This window comes from Dreissena polymorpha, chromosome 11, assembly GCF_020536995.1.
Source record: "Dreissena polymorpha isolate Duluth1 chromosome 11, UMN_Dpol_1.0, whole genome shotgun sequence".
Lineage (NCBI taxonomy): Eukaryota > Metazoa > Mollusca > Bivalvia > Myida > Dreissenidae > Dreissena > Dreissena polymorpha.
Window position 1 is genome coordinate 47,527,043 of NC_068365.1, and position 16,497 is coordinate 47,543,539.

Sequence of the window (16,497 nt, forward strand, 5' to 3'; positions counted from 1 at the left end):
TGAAGGGCCCTGCATGGAGAGGTTCCTAAGATCACTGTGGATTCTCATAGATCTCAGGAAGTTTGGACCTAATTCTCTCTGCTTTTTGGCGTGTTTCGGGCATTTAAAGAAAAGATGTTCAAACATGTTTGGAATGTTGCGTAAGGGGCAAAGGACAGTTTTGTAATAGTCATCATGTAATCTAGTCACCCTCAGACCCAGGCTCTATCCTCCCGTTTAATGGGGCTATAAATATGAATCTTATGGCTAGGGTTGGTAATTAATGGTAAATCATATAGGTGCAGTGTATTTTGTCCAGTGTCGGCCCTGTTTGTTATACGCTTTCTGGTTAATGATTTCGATAAGTTTGCCTGCTCTAGAATTTAAATAAGAGGGTTTGCCCTCAAGGGATCCTATCTTGGCAAGTAGGTAAGCGTGTTCGTTTCCCAAAATTCCTTTGTGGCTCGGTATTCATTCGAATTTGAGAGATATTTTTATTTGTCAATTTGTAATTCCCTTTAATATTGCACATATGCTGAAAGTGGCTTTATAAATACGCATAAGGGCTTTTTGTCTGTATCCCAGTTGTTTCTTGGGATACATTTTAGAAAGTTAAGGTCCTTTTGGCAGTGCACTAATAGTTTAAGGATGTGGTCTTTCCATGTTAATGAGTTATTGGATGTCATTCCCAGGAAAATAATATTGTCAAGAAACGGAAGAGGAGTGCCACATAGCGTTAGTTGTGGGAGGTCTGTGTATTTCTGAGAGTTGAGTTATGTGCACTGGCCAAGAATTAGATTGCTAGAGTTTTTGTGGGATTTATTTGGAAACCATACGATGTGCTCCAGTTTTCTATGGCAGTTGGGGCTTTTAAATTTTATTAATTGCAAGTTTCTGCGATTTTGAGAAGGCCCAAATTAATTTTATTAGTGTCATTTTGTGAATTATATGCACTACCATAAGCTACCGCGTATAGCGCGCCCCCATGTATAATGGGCATGCGCTTTTTTAAAGACAAAATGGAGAAAAAAGAATTCAAGACCAAAAAACCTGACAATCTGATTGAAAATGCCTGCCATTTTTAGCTTCGCTGTTTTCGAAGAAAACCCAAGGTATTGTCATAGCCAGCTGGTCGTGTCTTCCGCAGTCCGCCGTCCGCGTCGTGCTAAAACCTTAAAATTTTGTTAAACTTTTGAACATTGGTTCTAAAATGAAAGTGCTTTCACCTACAACATTGAAACTTCATATGTAGCTGCACCTTGACAAGTTCTACATGCCACACCCATTTTTGGGTCACTAGGTCAAAGGTCAAGGTCACTGTTTTTGACAAGCTTTCATTAATTCAAAACTGCACTCGCAGCCGAGCGTTGGTCTTGTGCGGTGCTCTTGTTATATTGCGCAATCAATTAATCCGAAACATTGGAAAAAGTGTTTATATCATCAGGAGCATGGGTTGCATAGCACTATATTTGACAATTATGAAAAGGGCCGTTGTCGTCTTTGTGGTTCTTTTGCCGTCGTCTAGAGTGGTCTACCGTCCCGTCAATATCTGATGCGTCGATGCGTCCTTCAGACGATTGCAAACAAAATGTATAAAACACCACTGTTGAATGTTCAATATTCATACACACAAAATGCAGTTGCTTATTTTCATGTTCTCAAGTATAAATCAGTGTCGCAAATGTAAATTATCATCTCAACAAGTCGTGGCACAAATTACTCAATAAAAGCTGGCTATCAGTACGAAGTACAAAAAGACACACTTTAACACCTATCGTTACACACATAAAAGAAGTCGTTCACACCTACCTTTGCCTGCTCTCAGCTATGTCGACAACAGTCCCCATCGGAATTCATCGATGAAAAAGTGTAAAAACACAAACAAAGAAATTATATTCAAACAAATGTATTTTTGCCCAAAACTTCTTCTAACCCGTTCATATCTACAGGTACCAACTATTTGTTGTTTCGACAAGGGCCCCTTTTGTCTGTAAGATGATTGGGTTTAGTTTTCTGGAATGAAAAAATGGTGGCCTTTTTTATTATGGTCACATAACCCCAAACCGGAACTCCTGTTTGCAGGGTTACATGCAGTCAGTTTGTTACTTAGCACACATTGTTCAGTGCATGCTGCATAGGATTTGTAAAATGCATTGCAAATGGTACGTTTTGGTATCAAATTGAAGGTATATTTGTAAGCAAGAAGAAAACAATCCATTTTTATGCCCCCCTTCGAAGAAGAGGGGGTATATTGTTTTGCACCTGTCGGTCTGTCTGTATGTATGTTCGTCCACCAGATGATTTCCGGATAACTCAAGAACGCTTAGGCCTAGGATCATGAAACTTCATAGTTAGATAGATCATGACTCGCAGATGACCCCTATTGATTTTGAGGTCACTAGGTCAAAGGTCAAGGTCACGGTGACTCAAAATAGTAAAATGGTTTCCTGATGATAACTCAAGAACGCATACGCCTAGGATCATGAAAATTCATAGGTAGATCGATCATGACTTGCAAATGAACCCTATTGATTTTGAAGTCAAAGGTCAAGGTCACGCTGACCTGAAATAGTAAAATGGTTTCCGGATGATAACTCAAGAACGCATACGCCTAGGGTCATGAAACTTCATAGGTAGATAGATCATGACTCGCAAATGACCCCTATTGATTTTGAGGTCACTAGGTCAAAGGTCAAGGTCACGGTGACAAAAAACATATTTACAAAATGGCTGTCACTAAAATTGAGAGCCCATATGGGGGGCATGCATGTTTTACTAACAGCCTTGTTATTTTCTGCCTTAGTTTGATGAAAGTAGAGGTTAAAGAGATATGAAGATGGAGAGTCTTAAGGCTTATTGTGGCCGCGTTACCTTCAGACCATGACTTGTTAAATAAGATAAGTAATTCTTGTTTCGCTGAGAGTGGAAGTTGTTTAAGTATGCCATTTTTGCATGTAAGAGGAGCTGTTTTGAGCTCTAACAGGCTTAATGGAGAATTGTATTTGTGGATTTTACCCTGTTTGATTGTAACCAGACAGGAAATGCATTTTTAGCTCTGCTGTTTTCAGAGAAAACCCGAGGTATTGTCATAGCCTCCTCCTCGTCCGCATTCCGCCGTCCAGCTTCGTGCTAAAACCTTTACAGTGGCTCTAAAAATTAAAGTGCTTCCACCTACAACTTTGAAACTTCATATGTACATGCACCTTGATGTGTTCTACACACCACACCCATTTTTGGGTCACTAGGTCAAAGGTCAAGGTCACTGTGACATCTAAAATAAAACTTTAACTTTGCCTCTAACATCATAATGCTTCCACCTACAACTTTAAAACTTCATATGTACATGCACCTTGATGACTTCTACACCCCACACCCACGTTTGGGTCACTAGGTCAAAGGTCAAGGTCACTGTGACCTCTAATATAAAACTTTAACTTTGCCTCTAACATCATAGAGCTTCCACCTACAACTTTGAAACTTCATATGTACATGCACCTTGATGAGTTCTACATGCCACACCCATTTTTGGATCACTAGGTCAAAGGTCAAGGTCACTGTGACCTCTAATATAAAACTTTAACTTTGCCTCAAAAAAAAAAATTCTGACAAGATTTCGCAGCCGAGTGGGCACCCGTTATGCGGTGCTCTTGATTGTTTAAAGATTTCTTTTGATAAAAGTTTTAGAGTAGCCTTCTTCACTGCTTTGGGTTTGATAATCTTGTACCAGGGCTGAAGCTTTATCGGTGTTAGTTACAAGAACTTGATTGTTTTCTCGGAAGATAGGTGTAATAGTAGGAGGTCTGCCCTGCATACGTTATACATGATCCAATACTTACTTGCTAGTGGTTTGATATGAGAGATTATTACAAAATTCCTTTCAACTATCTAATTTTGCTTTTTATGCCCCCGGTAGGGTGGCATATAGCAGTTGAACTGTCCGTCAGTCTATCAGTCAGTCTGTCAGTCCGTCCGAGAAATTTTAACATTGGCCATAACTTTTGCAATATTGAAGATAGCAACTTGATGTGGCACGCATGTGTATCTCATAGAGCTGCACATTTTGAGTGGTGAAAGGTCAAGGTCATCCTTCAAGGTCAAAGATCAAAAAAACAAATCCAAGGGAAGTAACAAGCTTTAAGGGGGAAATAATTTCTATTTATCATTTGGCAGGTACAGATCATTTTTACAAGGTTATCCGTTTCTTAAGGAGGTTAACCAGTTACAAAATTAATATCGGTTACTCTTGAAGAAAACACAATTTTTGATTGAACGCAATAAATGCTCAGATCGTTAGTTTTGTCTTACTTTATTTCACTGTATTGGCTAATCCACTTATCTTATCGCACATTATCGGCAATTATGACCCCGTGATGCCCCCCCCCCCGTCAGTGTGGATCAAAAGCGATTAGAGTTGTAAACCATCGGGATGCAGCAGATAAATGAGCAGGCACATGAGCAATAAGCACCTTCTCTGCAGTGTGTTTGTTTAGCACTTTACGGTATAAACAGGCCTTAACAACAGAGGTTTGGAAACCACTATGCCCATTGCCAAATATATTTACGCTAGATGACGATTGTTATTAATCTGCAAACTGTTAATGCACTTAATTCTTAAAGGATAATGAGTGTTAATAAAACACAAAATAATTCAAGTTCTGCACTAGCTTTTATTGATCAAGATGTAGAACACTAATTATGTGAAAATCACATGAAGGTAATATTACAACAAAGAAATATCACAGTTCACCGACAAGCATGTAAAAATGTCGGAAATGACTTTCGGAAATGACTAAGTATTAGATTCAAAATGTATATTATTCAATTTAGAATTTGAATTTCCAATTTAAAGAACCATCAAAATTTGTAAAGAAACATTTTTTAATTGATAAAATGGTTAAAGTACTTAGGTTACACGTCGATCAACAAGACAGAGTATATTTGCATATACCGGTATTTGTAATTGTTTATAAACGTATACGTTTTACGGATGTTTATTTTTCAATTATGTGGTACAACTACAGTCGGTTTACCGGTTAACCACTCGAATATCGAAACAGGTTAACCGGTTACGGATTTGCATAGGTTTGCAATTCCTAAAGGGAAGTAATATTTTTTCAAGGGATATAATCGAAAACAAAAATATTTAAATCAAAGCGGCGCAGTAGGGGGCATTGTGTTTCTGACAAACACATCTCCTGTTTAATTACTTGTTTAACACTTGTGAGGGAATCTCTTGGTTTTATTTAGGACCTGTTTTGTTTAGGATACTTTTTTTTGTGCCCCTGGATCGAATGATCAGAGGTATATTGTTGTTTTTGGCCTGTCTGTCTGTCGTTCTGTCCCAAAACATTGAGGTTGGTCATAACTTTTGCAATATTGAAGATAGCAACTTGATATTTAGTATGCATGTGTATCTCATGGAGCTGCACATTTTGAGTGGTGAAAGGGCAAGGTCAAGGTCATCCTTCAAGGTCAAAGGTCAAATATATGGCTTCAAAGCGGTGCATTAGGGGGCATTGTGTTTCTGACAAACACATCTTTTGTTCTACATTAATATTTAATGGCGGCTGTGCATTCCTGATTCCACCATGGTACAGACTGCTTGATTTTTAGCTCACCTGAGCACATGCTCATGGTGAGCTTTTGTGATCGCCTTTTGTCCGTCGTCCGTCGTCAACATTTTGCCTTGTGAACACTCTATAGAGTCCACATTTATTGTCCAATCTTTATGAAACTTGGTCAGAACATTTGTCCTAATAATACCTCGACCGAGTTCGAAACTGGGTCAAGCTGGGTCAAAATCTAGGTAAAAAAAAAAGAAAAACCTTGTGAACACTGTAGAAGTCACATTTGAATGTTCATGTAACTTTGTCAAAATGTTTGTCTTAATGATATGTTGGTCTAGTTGAACAATGGTTCCGCTCGTTGAAAAATATGGCTGCCAGGGGGTGGGGCAGTATTCCTTATATGGCTATAGAGAAACCTTTTGAACAGTCTGTAGAAGTCACAATTTTAGCCCAATCATCATGAAACTTGGTCAAACATTGGTTTCATTGATATCTCGGACGCGTTCGAAAATTGTCCAGATCAGTGAAAAAACATGGCCGCCAGGGGGTGGGGCAGTTTTCTCTATATGTATATAGTGAAAACATGTGAACACTCAAGAAGTCACATTTTTAGTTCAATCTTCATGAAATTGGGTCAGAAGATTTGTTTTCTGGATATGACGGTTGAGTTCGATAATTGTTTGGATCAGTAAAAAACATGGCCGCCAGGGGGTTCATTTTCCTTATATTTATATAGTTAAAAAAAAGCTTGTGAACACTCAAGAAGTCACATTTTTGGCCTAATCATCATGAAATTTTGTCTAAAGATCGATTTTATAGATAACTCGGATGAGCTGGAAAATAATCATGATGGGTGGAAAAACATGGCCGCAAGGGGGTGGGGCAGTTTTCTCTATATGTTTATAGTGAAATCATGTGAACAGTCTGTTAAAGAAAGATAACCTGTACATTCTTTCTAACACCCTTGTTTAAACCTTGTTAACACTCTAGAGGCCACAATTTTATTGTCCAATCTTCATGAAATTTGGTCAGAAGATTGGTCTCAATGATATCTTGGATGAGTTCGAAAATGGTTATGTTTGCTTGAAAAACATGGCAGTCAAGGGGCAGGGCATTTTTCCTTATATGGCTATAGTAAAATCTTGTTAACACTCTAGAGGCCACATTTATTGTCAAATCTTCATGAAATTTGGTCAGAAGATTGGTCTCAATGATATCTTGGATGAGTTTGAAAATGGTTACGTTTGCTTGAAAAATATGGCTGCCAAGGGGCGGGGCATTTTTCCTTATATGGTTATATATGGCTATAGTAAAATCTTGTTGACACTCTAGATGCCACATTTATTTTCGGATCTTCATGAAACTTGGTCAGAAGATTCTACCCAATAATATTATGGACAAGTTCAAAAATGATGCAGGTTGGTTGAAAAACATGGCCGCCAGGGGGCAGGGCATTTTTCGTTATATGGCTTTAGTAAAACCTTGTTAACACTATAGATGCCACATTTATTTTCGGATCTTCATGAAACTTGGTCGAAGATTTGTCCCAAGGCAATGATATCTTGGATGAGTTCTAAAATGGTTTCGGTTGCTTTAAAAACATTGCCACCAGGGGGCAGGGCATTTTTCCTAATATGGCTATATATTGCTTTAGTTAAACCTTATTAACACTCTAGAGGCCACATTTATTGTCCGATTATCATGAAACTTGGTCAGACAATTTGTCCCAATGATATCTTGGATGAGTTCGAAAAATGGTTCCGGTTGGTGGAAAAACATGGCCGCCAAGGGGGCGTGGCATTTTTCCTTACATAGCTATAGTTAAACCCTGTTGACACTCTAGAAGCCATATTATTTATTGTACGATCATTATGAAACTTTGTCAGAATATTTGTCCCAATGATATCTTGGGCAAGTTTGAAAATGGTTCCAGTGCTTGAAAAACATGGCCACCATTGGACGGGGCATTTTTCCTTATATAGACTTATGAATCTTCATGAAACTTTGTCAGTATATTTGTTTAAATGATATCTTGGATGTGTATGAAAATGGTTCTGGTCTGTTGAAAAACGTGGCTGCCAGGGTGTTCACTAGTCATGAAAGTTAGTAAGAACATTTTGTTCTAATGACATCTTGGGCTGCACAGAACAGGTCAGTTCCTTTGAATCTCAGGTGAGCGACTTTGGGCCTTTCAGGCCCTTTTATTTTTTTAGAGGTCACAGTGACCTTGACCTTTGACCTAGTGACCCAAAATGGGTGTGGCGTGTAGAACTTGTCAAGGTGCATCTACATATGAAGTTTCAAAGTTGTAGATGGAAGCACATAGATTTTAGAGCCAATATAAAGGTTTAAGCACGAGGCCGGCGGACGGCGGAAGACGAGCAAGCTATGACAATACCTCGTTTTTTTTCCGAAAACAGCCTCGCTAAAAAATATACGGAAACCAACAAATATCTATATAATACTGATGTTCAACTTTCATACTTAGTCGTTTCCTCTTGAGAGGAGTTCTGTTCCCACTTAACGAACTAGTAGGGTCTGTTCCAAAAACAGAAGGATCTGATGACTTTGATGACTGTGAGATGTCCATCATGTCCTCAGTCGCCGAGGCTGATTGTAAACAAAATAAACACAACGTATCAGTCACTATCTTCTATGCATCTTGGAAGAAAATATGTAACTCGTGGGTTTATCAGCAACAACAAGATTTGTTCTCTTTCTTTAATGAGTTACAGAATATTGAACCGTGATTCTTTTCCAGATTGGTATTGGTAACTGAAAAGAATACAAAATAATATATAGTATTCCATAATATACATTGCATGAAAGCTGAAATAATAACCTATATATTAATAATAATAATACATTCTAGTTGCCGACATCATCATTTAAACCAACAAAGCATCTGAATTCGATACAAACATATAAAACAAGATAAGACATGACAAAACATATACAATGACGTTACATAACCTTGAACACATAAAATACATGGACCTTACCGATTAAGGGAATGGAATACCTCTCACAGTCTCTCAATCACGACTTCTTTAGTTGTGCGTTTGCTGCGAATTAATATACATGCAAATATTATTAAATGTCATTTAGTATAACTTGTTTTTAAGTAAAAGATAAGACAAATGTACCATTGAGCTGTTATTTCCCGAGTCGCAAAAACATGTGATGCTTAACATCTAAATACTTTAAATCATTACAGAAATACAAAACCATATGAATACAGTTCACTACAAACATCAATCCACAAAAAACTATACCTCGAAACCAAATGCTACGATGTATTAAACAAATACATTGACTTTGCACTTTGAACAAGTCTTTCGTGTTTAAACTTTTCTCTCAACTGCCAGAAGGAAAGATATGTCCATCGTAGAAACCCGTGTCTTAGATTCGGTCACTGTTATATCTGGTTCATTTACACTGTGTTGTTGGCATTTGTTCTACAAATTATAAATAAAACATCCGTAAATGTTAAATTGTTTGAAAATTAAACAGATACGTATCAGTCTTGATAAACGGACATTTTGTCATGAACGTGTGTGCTACGTGAGCCGTTGTATACTTGGGAGTCATCACCAGCAAACCTCTCAACATGTTTGTAATTTTTTTAATCATGAATAAAATAATGTTATCCCATTATTTGTCAGAGTTTTGTTGTTGTTCCAGAACCCAAATCCTGAATATGTGCCATTGAAACAAATCGGCAAATACTAATGGGTATTTCCCAACTATACATAATTATGTCTGGTAGACCTGAAGGAGTTTTATGGTACAGTAGAAAAATATTTCCAATTAAATACAACTCTATTACCGTTTTTTATGTACATACTTCCTCTGAAATAGCCTTATTCTAATTCATAAACGTTATTGTCTTTAGATTGCCCTAAGGAAATGGTAAAAGATATATTATGAGGAATGCAATTAAAGAAATTAAATACATGTATACAAAGAGTTGTCGTTTCAATTACCAGTATTTACCAGGTCGGAAATGTTTATTGCTATTCTCGATTTCATAATTCTCTTTATTGAAACATGTCTTAATATTCAGGTAACGACAATCTCTTAGAATCCTTGAAATTATAATGAGCATAATGCTCCGATTAACAGTGGATAATTGGTGTCCAGCTGAAAGTTATACCACTGAAAGTTGTAATGTGTGAACAATATAAACTTTCAAAGATGCGTAGCCCATCAATTAGATGCACATTATTTTATCAATTAGTTAATCATAGTGGCATGAGTAAAGATCAGGAACAAACCTTTTCACAAAGAAGTCATCGTAGTTAAACTTGCCAATTGTTTCGTAACCCTTACTACTGTAGAAGTCACATTTGATGCCCAATCCTTATGTTACTTTGTCAAAATGTTTGTTTAAATTATATGTTGGTTAGGTTCAAAAATGGTTCCGGTCCGTTGAAAAACATGGCCGCCAGGGGGCGGGGCAGTATTCCTTATATGAAGAAACCTTGTGAACACTCTAGAAGTCACATTTTTGGTCCAATCTCCATGAAATTTGGTCAAAACATGTGTTTTTTTGGAAATGACGATTGAGTTTGAAAATGGTTCTGATCGTTAAAAATACATTGCCGCCAGGGGGGGGGGGGGTCATTTTCCTTATATTTATATAGTGAAAAAAGCTTGTGAACACTCTAGAAGTCACATTTTTTGCCTAATCATCATTTTTTTTCTAAACATCGATTTTATAGATATCTCGGACGAGTTCGAAAATGGTCATAATGGGTGGAAAAACATGGCCGGCAGGGGGTGGGGCAGTTTTTTTTATATGTATACATGTATAGTGAAAACATGTAAACAGTAAAGTTAACAAAAATCTGATAAGCCAAAATGTTAAAGATAACCTGTACATACTTTAGATTTAACTTTCTAATAGATAACTCCCTTGTTTAACCTGCCTTCTTAATCTATTTTTAGTTCACCTCTGGAATTTGTTAGACCCCTTGGTTTGAAAACACTTAAAGGATAAAAACTTGAAAATGCATATTTTTCTATTATAATGACATTTAGGGCTAAGTTGTTATTTCTTGTGTAAATCTGTACTTATTGTTTTGTCACATTTGTAATCAGTTTGTAGCAAATTATTCTATAATGGGAACTATTACTGATAACCCATCTTTGAGAAATCTCCTACAGAGTTCCCCAGAGTTAAGATAACTGATAAGAAAGATCAAATGTGCTCTTCAGTGTTTAAATTTTCTGAGATCATGACATTATCAATTTGCAAATAATCTGATGAGAATGAAACAAATTACATGATAAAGGATAATCTACTTGCACAAAATGTTGAATTATTCACTATATATTCTTAAAAAAGTAATCAGGTCATAATTCTTTTAATGCCCCCTTTTCGAAGAAAAGGTGGCATATAGTGATCGGACTGTCCATCTGTCTGTTTTTCCGTCACACTTTGCGTTTAGGTTTCGAAAAATGCTCATAATTTCTATGTCTCTTGAGATATAACCTTCGTATTTGGTATGCATGTGTATATGGACAAGGCCTTTCCATACGCACAATTTTTTTACCCCTGTGCCCTTTACCTTGAACTTAGGGTCCGCGTTTAGGTTTGGAAATCTGCGTTTAGGTTTCGAAAAATGCTCATAACTTCTATGTCCCTTGAGATATAACCTTCATATTTGGTATGCATGTGTATATGGACAAATCCTTTTCAAACGCTTAAAATTATTTACCCGTGACCTTGACCTTGAACTACGGGTCTGAGTTTAGGTTTCGAAACCTGCGTTTAGGTTTCGAAAAATGCTCATAACTTATATGTCCCTTGAGATATAACCTTCATATTTGGTATGCATGTGTATATGGACAAGGCCTTTCCAGACGCACAAATTTTTTTACCCCTGTGACCTTGACCTTAAACTTAGGGTCCCATTAAGGTTTCGAAATCTGCATTGAGGTGTCGAAAAATGCTCATAACTTCTATGTCCCTTGAGATATAACCTTCATATTTGGTATGCATGTGTATATGGACAAGGCCTTTCCATACGCACAAATTTTTTTACCCCTGTGACCTTGACCTTGAAATTAGGGTCCGCGTTTAGGTTTCGAAAGCTGTGTTAAGGTTTCGAAAAATGCTCATAACTTCTATGTACCTTGAGATATAACCTTCATATTTGGTATGCATGTGTATATGGACAAGGCCTTTCCATACGCACACAAATTTTGACCCCTGTGACCTTGACCTTGAACTTAGGGTCCGCATATAGGTTTCGAAATCTGTGTTTAGGTTTCGAAAAAAGCTCATAACTTCTATCAAGCGTTTATAGGGGGCATAAGTCATTCTATGGTGACAGCTCTTGTTATTATGTAAATTACAATTCAGCTACATATGAATTAATAATCAATAACACAATACATATTTGCAGTTTTAGATTATGATAATTGTATGCAAATGTATTTATGAATAAGCATAAAATTTGAATCTTATTGTATGCAAATGTATTTATGAATAAGCATAAAATTTGAATCTGACTGAAAAATAACAGTATTAATTAATTGATAACGAGACTTTTATAGGAGCCCGGACTTTTCCAGTTTATATTTATATTTTACTGAAAACATAGATATGACTTTATTTTACTGAAAACATAGATATGAATAGACATGGATATGAATTATCTCCTTACTCAATATTGGATTGTAATGAGTTCACAGTATATAATGTTACTATTCCCTTCTCTTATATGATACAGTATGTACAGAACAGGTATACAAATGGTAAATATAACCGGTCTAATATTCATAGCAATGACGGTTTGAGAAAATACACCTTCTTTTATATAAGAGTAAAAGTTTAACAGACTTCTTTTTATATTCATTAAGGTATTTGCTGTATTTGTTCATTTTTAACGATGCTTAGATTCTTTAGACTTGGCTTGTGCCTGTTCTTAATTCTCTGTCATTGTTCTTCATTTTTCTATTTCTTAGAATAAAATTTAGTTATTTTCGTTAAAGCTGCTTTGGTTTTCACTTATAGATTAATTCGTTGAGTGTATTCAGGCGTATCTGACTGGACACCTTTAGTTAATTGAATTACAACCAGTCAGTGGTGTTATCCTTACCGGAAATAAGCGTTCTTTAATAAGATTTGATAAATATTTCCGTATTACATAAGTGCTCACATAGTTACATAACTTGTAACCATCCCATGACCGGTTCACTTGCGTAAGCAAACAAGACCGCACTACCACAGCTGTTTATAGTGAAACATTGTGAATACTTTTAGTCACATTTTTAGTTCAATCTGAATGACACTTGCTGATCTTCACAAATGGTGACAAACTTTATGAGCATAATATTTTTTGCTCGTGGTGAACTTTTGTGATCACCTTTTGTCAATTGTCTGTCTTCCGTTGTGCGTCATAAATATTTGCCTTGATAACTCTTTCAGTGCTGGAACCAAAATTTGAAGGCCTTTGCAAACAGTTAGGATCCAGATGAGACACCACAGAGCGTGGTGGAAAAAAAATAAAGAAAATGCTAATTTTATAAATTCAGCAGGCGACATTTTAGCAGACAACAAATTTCCCAGCATGCAAAGGGTAAACACTGTAGAGGCCACATTTATTGTTGGATCTTCATGAAACTTTGTCACAAGATTGCTTCCAATACTACCTTGGACGAGTTCAAAAATGGTTCCAGTCTGTTGAAAAACATGGCTGCCAGGGGGCCATTTGTTGTTCATTCTTCATGAAACTTGGTTAGAACATTTGTTCTATTGATATCTTGGGCTGCAAAGAACAGGTCATTTCTTTTTATCTCAGGTGAGCGACTTTGGGCCTTTCAGGCCCTCTTGTTTATTAAAGTAGCAAAATAAAGTGGTGACAAAATTTGTTTGCTCAGTGGAGCCCGTTTAAGAGCTTTGTTTATGGTTTAACTTACAGGAGGGAAGCCCATATTTTTTTATTATTATGCCCCCGAAGGTTGGCATATAGTTTCAGAACTGTCCGTCAGTCCGACCGTCCGTCTGTCTCTCTGTCCGACAGTCAGTCAGTCTGTCCGTCCGAAAACTTTAAAATTGGTCATAACTTTTGCAATATTGACGATAGCAACTTGATATTTGGCATGCATGTGTATCTCATGGAGCTGCACATTATAAGTGGTGAAAGGTCAAGGTCATCCTTCAAGGTCAAAGGTAAAAAATATGGCTTCAAAGCGGCGCAGAAGGGGGCATTGTGTTTCTGACAAACACATTGTTTTTATTCATTTGAATTGTAGTAACATCTGAACAGTTAAAACATACTTATATGTATATAAATAAATTTGGAAGAGTATCAAGTTTTGAATTACAAAGACATTATGCTATAACAAAATATTGCCAGTAAAATTGCTGCTTTCCATTTGACAGCTACAATTTCTAGCCAAAGTCCAGGGTAACAACATTCATGGGAAGGTTGCCTTCCTTGGTTTTTGACAGGCTGGTACAAACATGTGGAGATTATAATGCAACTTTGGAGGAAGGTCCATTGTAATGTCCAGTAATATTTAAGTGTGATGCTTAGAATATATAGCTAGTTTTATTTCCTGAGAGTCTTAAGACACACTGTCAGTATTAATGAAGACTGGATTTAATATTAAATTGTATGTACAATACTTGATTCCTTGTCTCTCATTTGGGTTGTGCACATTTAAGGTATTTAAGTATTTGGCTATTAATTCACAGAAAAAAGATTTTCATGAACATAAAAACTCCACTTAAAAGAAAGTAAAAATTTAACTCCATTAAAAGGGTTTTTGAAATGTTGGAAATTGCTTGGTGTTAATACAATATGTATCGAACTGTGTTGTTATTATGAATGTACTGTCCTCTCATACATGCAATGATATTTAGTCCAACAAAAAAAGTCAGGAAATTTGACCTAATTGCAATATTGTCTCACAGGGACACAAATAAACAATATTTAATTTCTTCTTTACTTAATAACACAAAGTTCATTCAAGACTCTGATGTCTGCTGGCTAAAGCAAAATTTTCCAATACTCCTAATTATTTTAATGCATATTGATTGTTTCTATGGATACAAGATGTTTATTGGGTACGGTGTATCAAAATATAAATAATACAACTACAATACATAAAAAAACATAGCAAACAACTGACAGCATAACAATTTTTATTCAGCCATATGTCAATAGAAATAATAACCTCTTAATTGCATTCTGGAAAGTCTGGGTTGCTCAAGTCGTCGCCCTGTTGCCAGTCATGATCGTTACCTTAAATCACTCTTTATAATATTCCTTTGAATATTTATTGCATTAATTATTTATTGTTCCTTCATTTAAAAGCAACACAAACTTTGTCTTGATCACAACTCACGCAGAGTCCTTACATCAACAAAAAATAGTTAAGACGTCAACATTTTCCCCAAGACTTCAACATTTTCCCCAATTTTTAGCTCACCTGAGCACGTGCTCATGGTGAGCTTTTGTGATCGCTTTTTGTCCGTTGTGCGTCATGCGTTGTGCAGCGTCAACATTTGCCTTGCTAACTCTCTAGAGGCCACATTTATTGTCCAATCTTCATGAAATTTGGTAAGAAGATTGGTTTCAATGATATCTTGGATGAGTTCGAAAATGGTTACGTTTGCTTGAAAAACATGGCTGCCATGGGGCGGGGCATTTTTCCTTATAAGGCTATAGTAAAACCTTGTTAACACTCTAGAGGCCACATTTATTTTCCAATCTTCATGAAACTTGCTCAGAAGATTTGTCCCACTGATATCTTGGATGAGTTAAAAAATGGTAACCTTTGCTTGAAAAACATGGCAGGGCATTTTTTCTTATATGGCTTCATATGGCTATAGTAAAATCTTGTTAACACTCTAGAGGCCACATTTATTGTCCTATCTTCATGAAACTTGGTCAGAAGATTCATCCCAATAATATCTTGGACGAGTTCCAAAATGATGCTGGTTGGTTTAAAAACATGGCCGCCAGGGTGCGGGGCATTTTTCCTTATATGGCTATATACAGTAAAACCTTGCTAACACTCTAGAGGCCACATTTATTTTCCAATCTTGATGAAATATGGTTAGAAAATTTGTCTTAATGATATCTTGAATGAGTTCAAAAATGATGCCGGTTGGTTGAAAAACACTTGGATGAGTTTGAAAATGGTTTTGGTAGCTTTAAAAACATGGACACCAGGGGCGGGGCATTTTTCCTTATATGGCTATTTATGGCTAAAGTAAAACCTTGTTAACACTCTTGAGGCCACATTTATTTTCCGATCTTCGTGAAACTTGGTCAGAAGATTTGTCCCAATAATATCTTGTTATCTCAGGTGAGCGACTTTGGGCCTTTCAGGCCCTCTTGTTTACCTCAACTTTTTAGGAACATTCCCACCTGATCTTCACTTAAATGAGTCATTCCCTTGCCCTGTCATTTTTTATGCCCAGGATCGAATGTTGGGGGCATATTGTTTTTGTTTTTGGCCTGTCTGTCTGTCATTCATTCATTCATTCATTCATTGTGTGTGTCCCAAAACTTTAACCTTGGTTAAAGTTTTTCAATATGGCTTCAAAGGGGTGCAATAGAGGGCATTGTGTTTCTGACAAACACATCTCTTGTTTCTCCTTTTTCTCCTCTCTGCCTTACATAGAGCATAGAGTTTACAGGAAATATCATTTACTTATCAATATTTGAAACAAAGCTGGTGGCGCCGAGTGCGGCATCTGTAACTCCCACCTGTTGCATATACAGGAAATTATCGCAGTAGTAACATCTTCCCTTGTTGTTATGTCTTATACCCCTAAATACAAAATCACTATATCAAGTTCCCACCTTAACATCTAACATCTCTCTCAACTGCATCACCTGCATTCCCTCCCCTGACAAAAAAAAGATAATAAATATAATAATTTACATATTTAAGTAATGTAAATATGAACTTAAAACGTGCGTAC

At 36.5% G+C, this 16,497-nt stretch overlaps 1 protein-coding gene and 1 long non-coding RNA gene across 5 annotated transcripts in view; one reads left to right on the forward strand and one right to left on the reverse strand.

Annotated features, from left to right (window-relative positions):
• Window positions 1-16,497, forward strand: part of LOC127851849 (bcl-2 homologous antagonist/killer-like) — a 236,465-nt gene that overhangs the window by 196,610 nt on the left and 23,358 nt on the right. The window lies entirely within an intron of this gene.
• Window positions 1,490-8,687, reverse strand: LOC127851868 (uncharacterized). Its single transcript, XR_008035997.1, has 3 exons — window positions 8,549-8,687; window positions 8,031-8,321; window positions 1,490-1,992 (listed from the first exon to the last, which is right to left on the reverse strand). It is a non-coding gene; the product is annotated as an uncharacterized LOC127851868 (long non-coding RNA).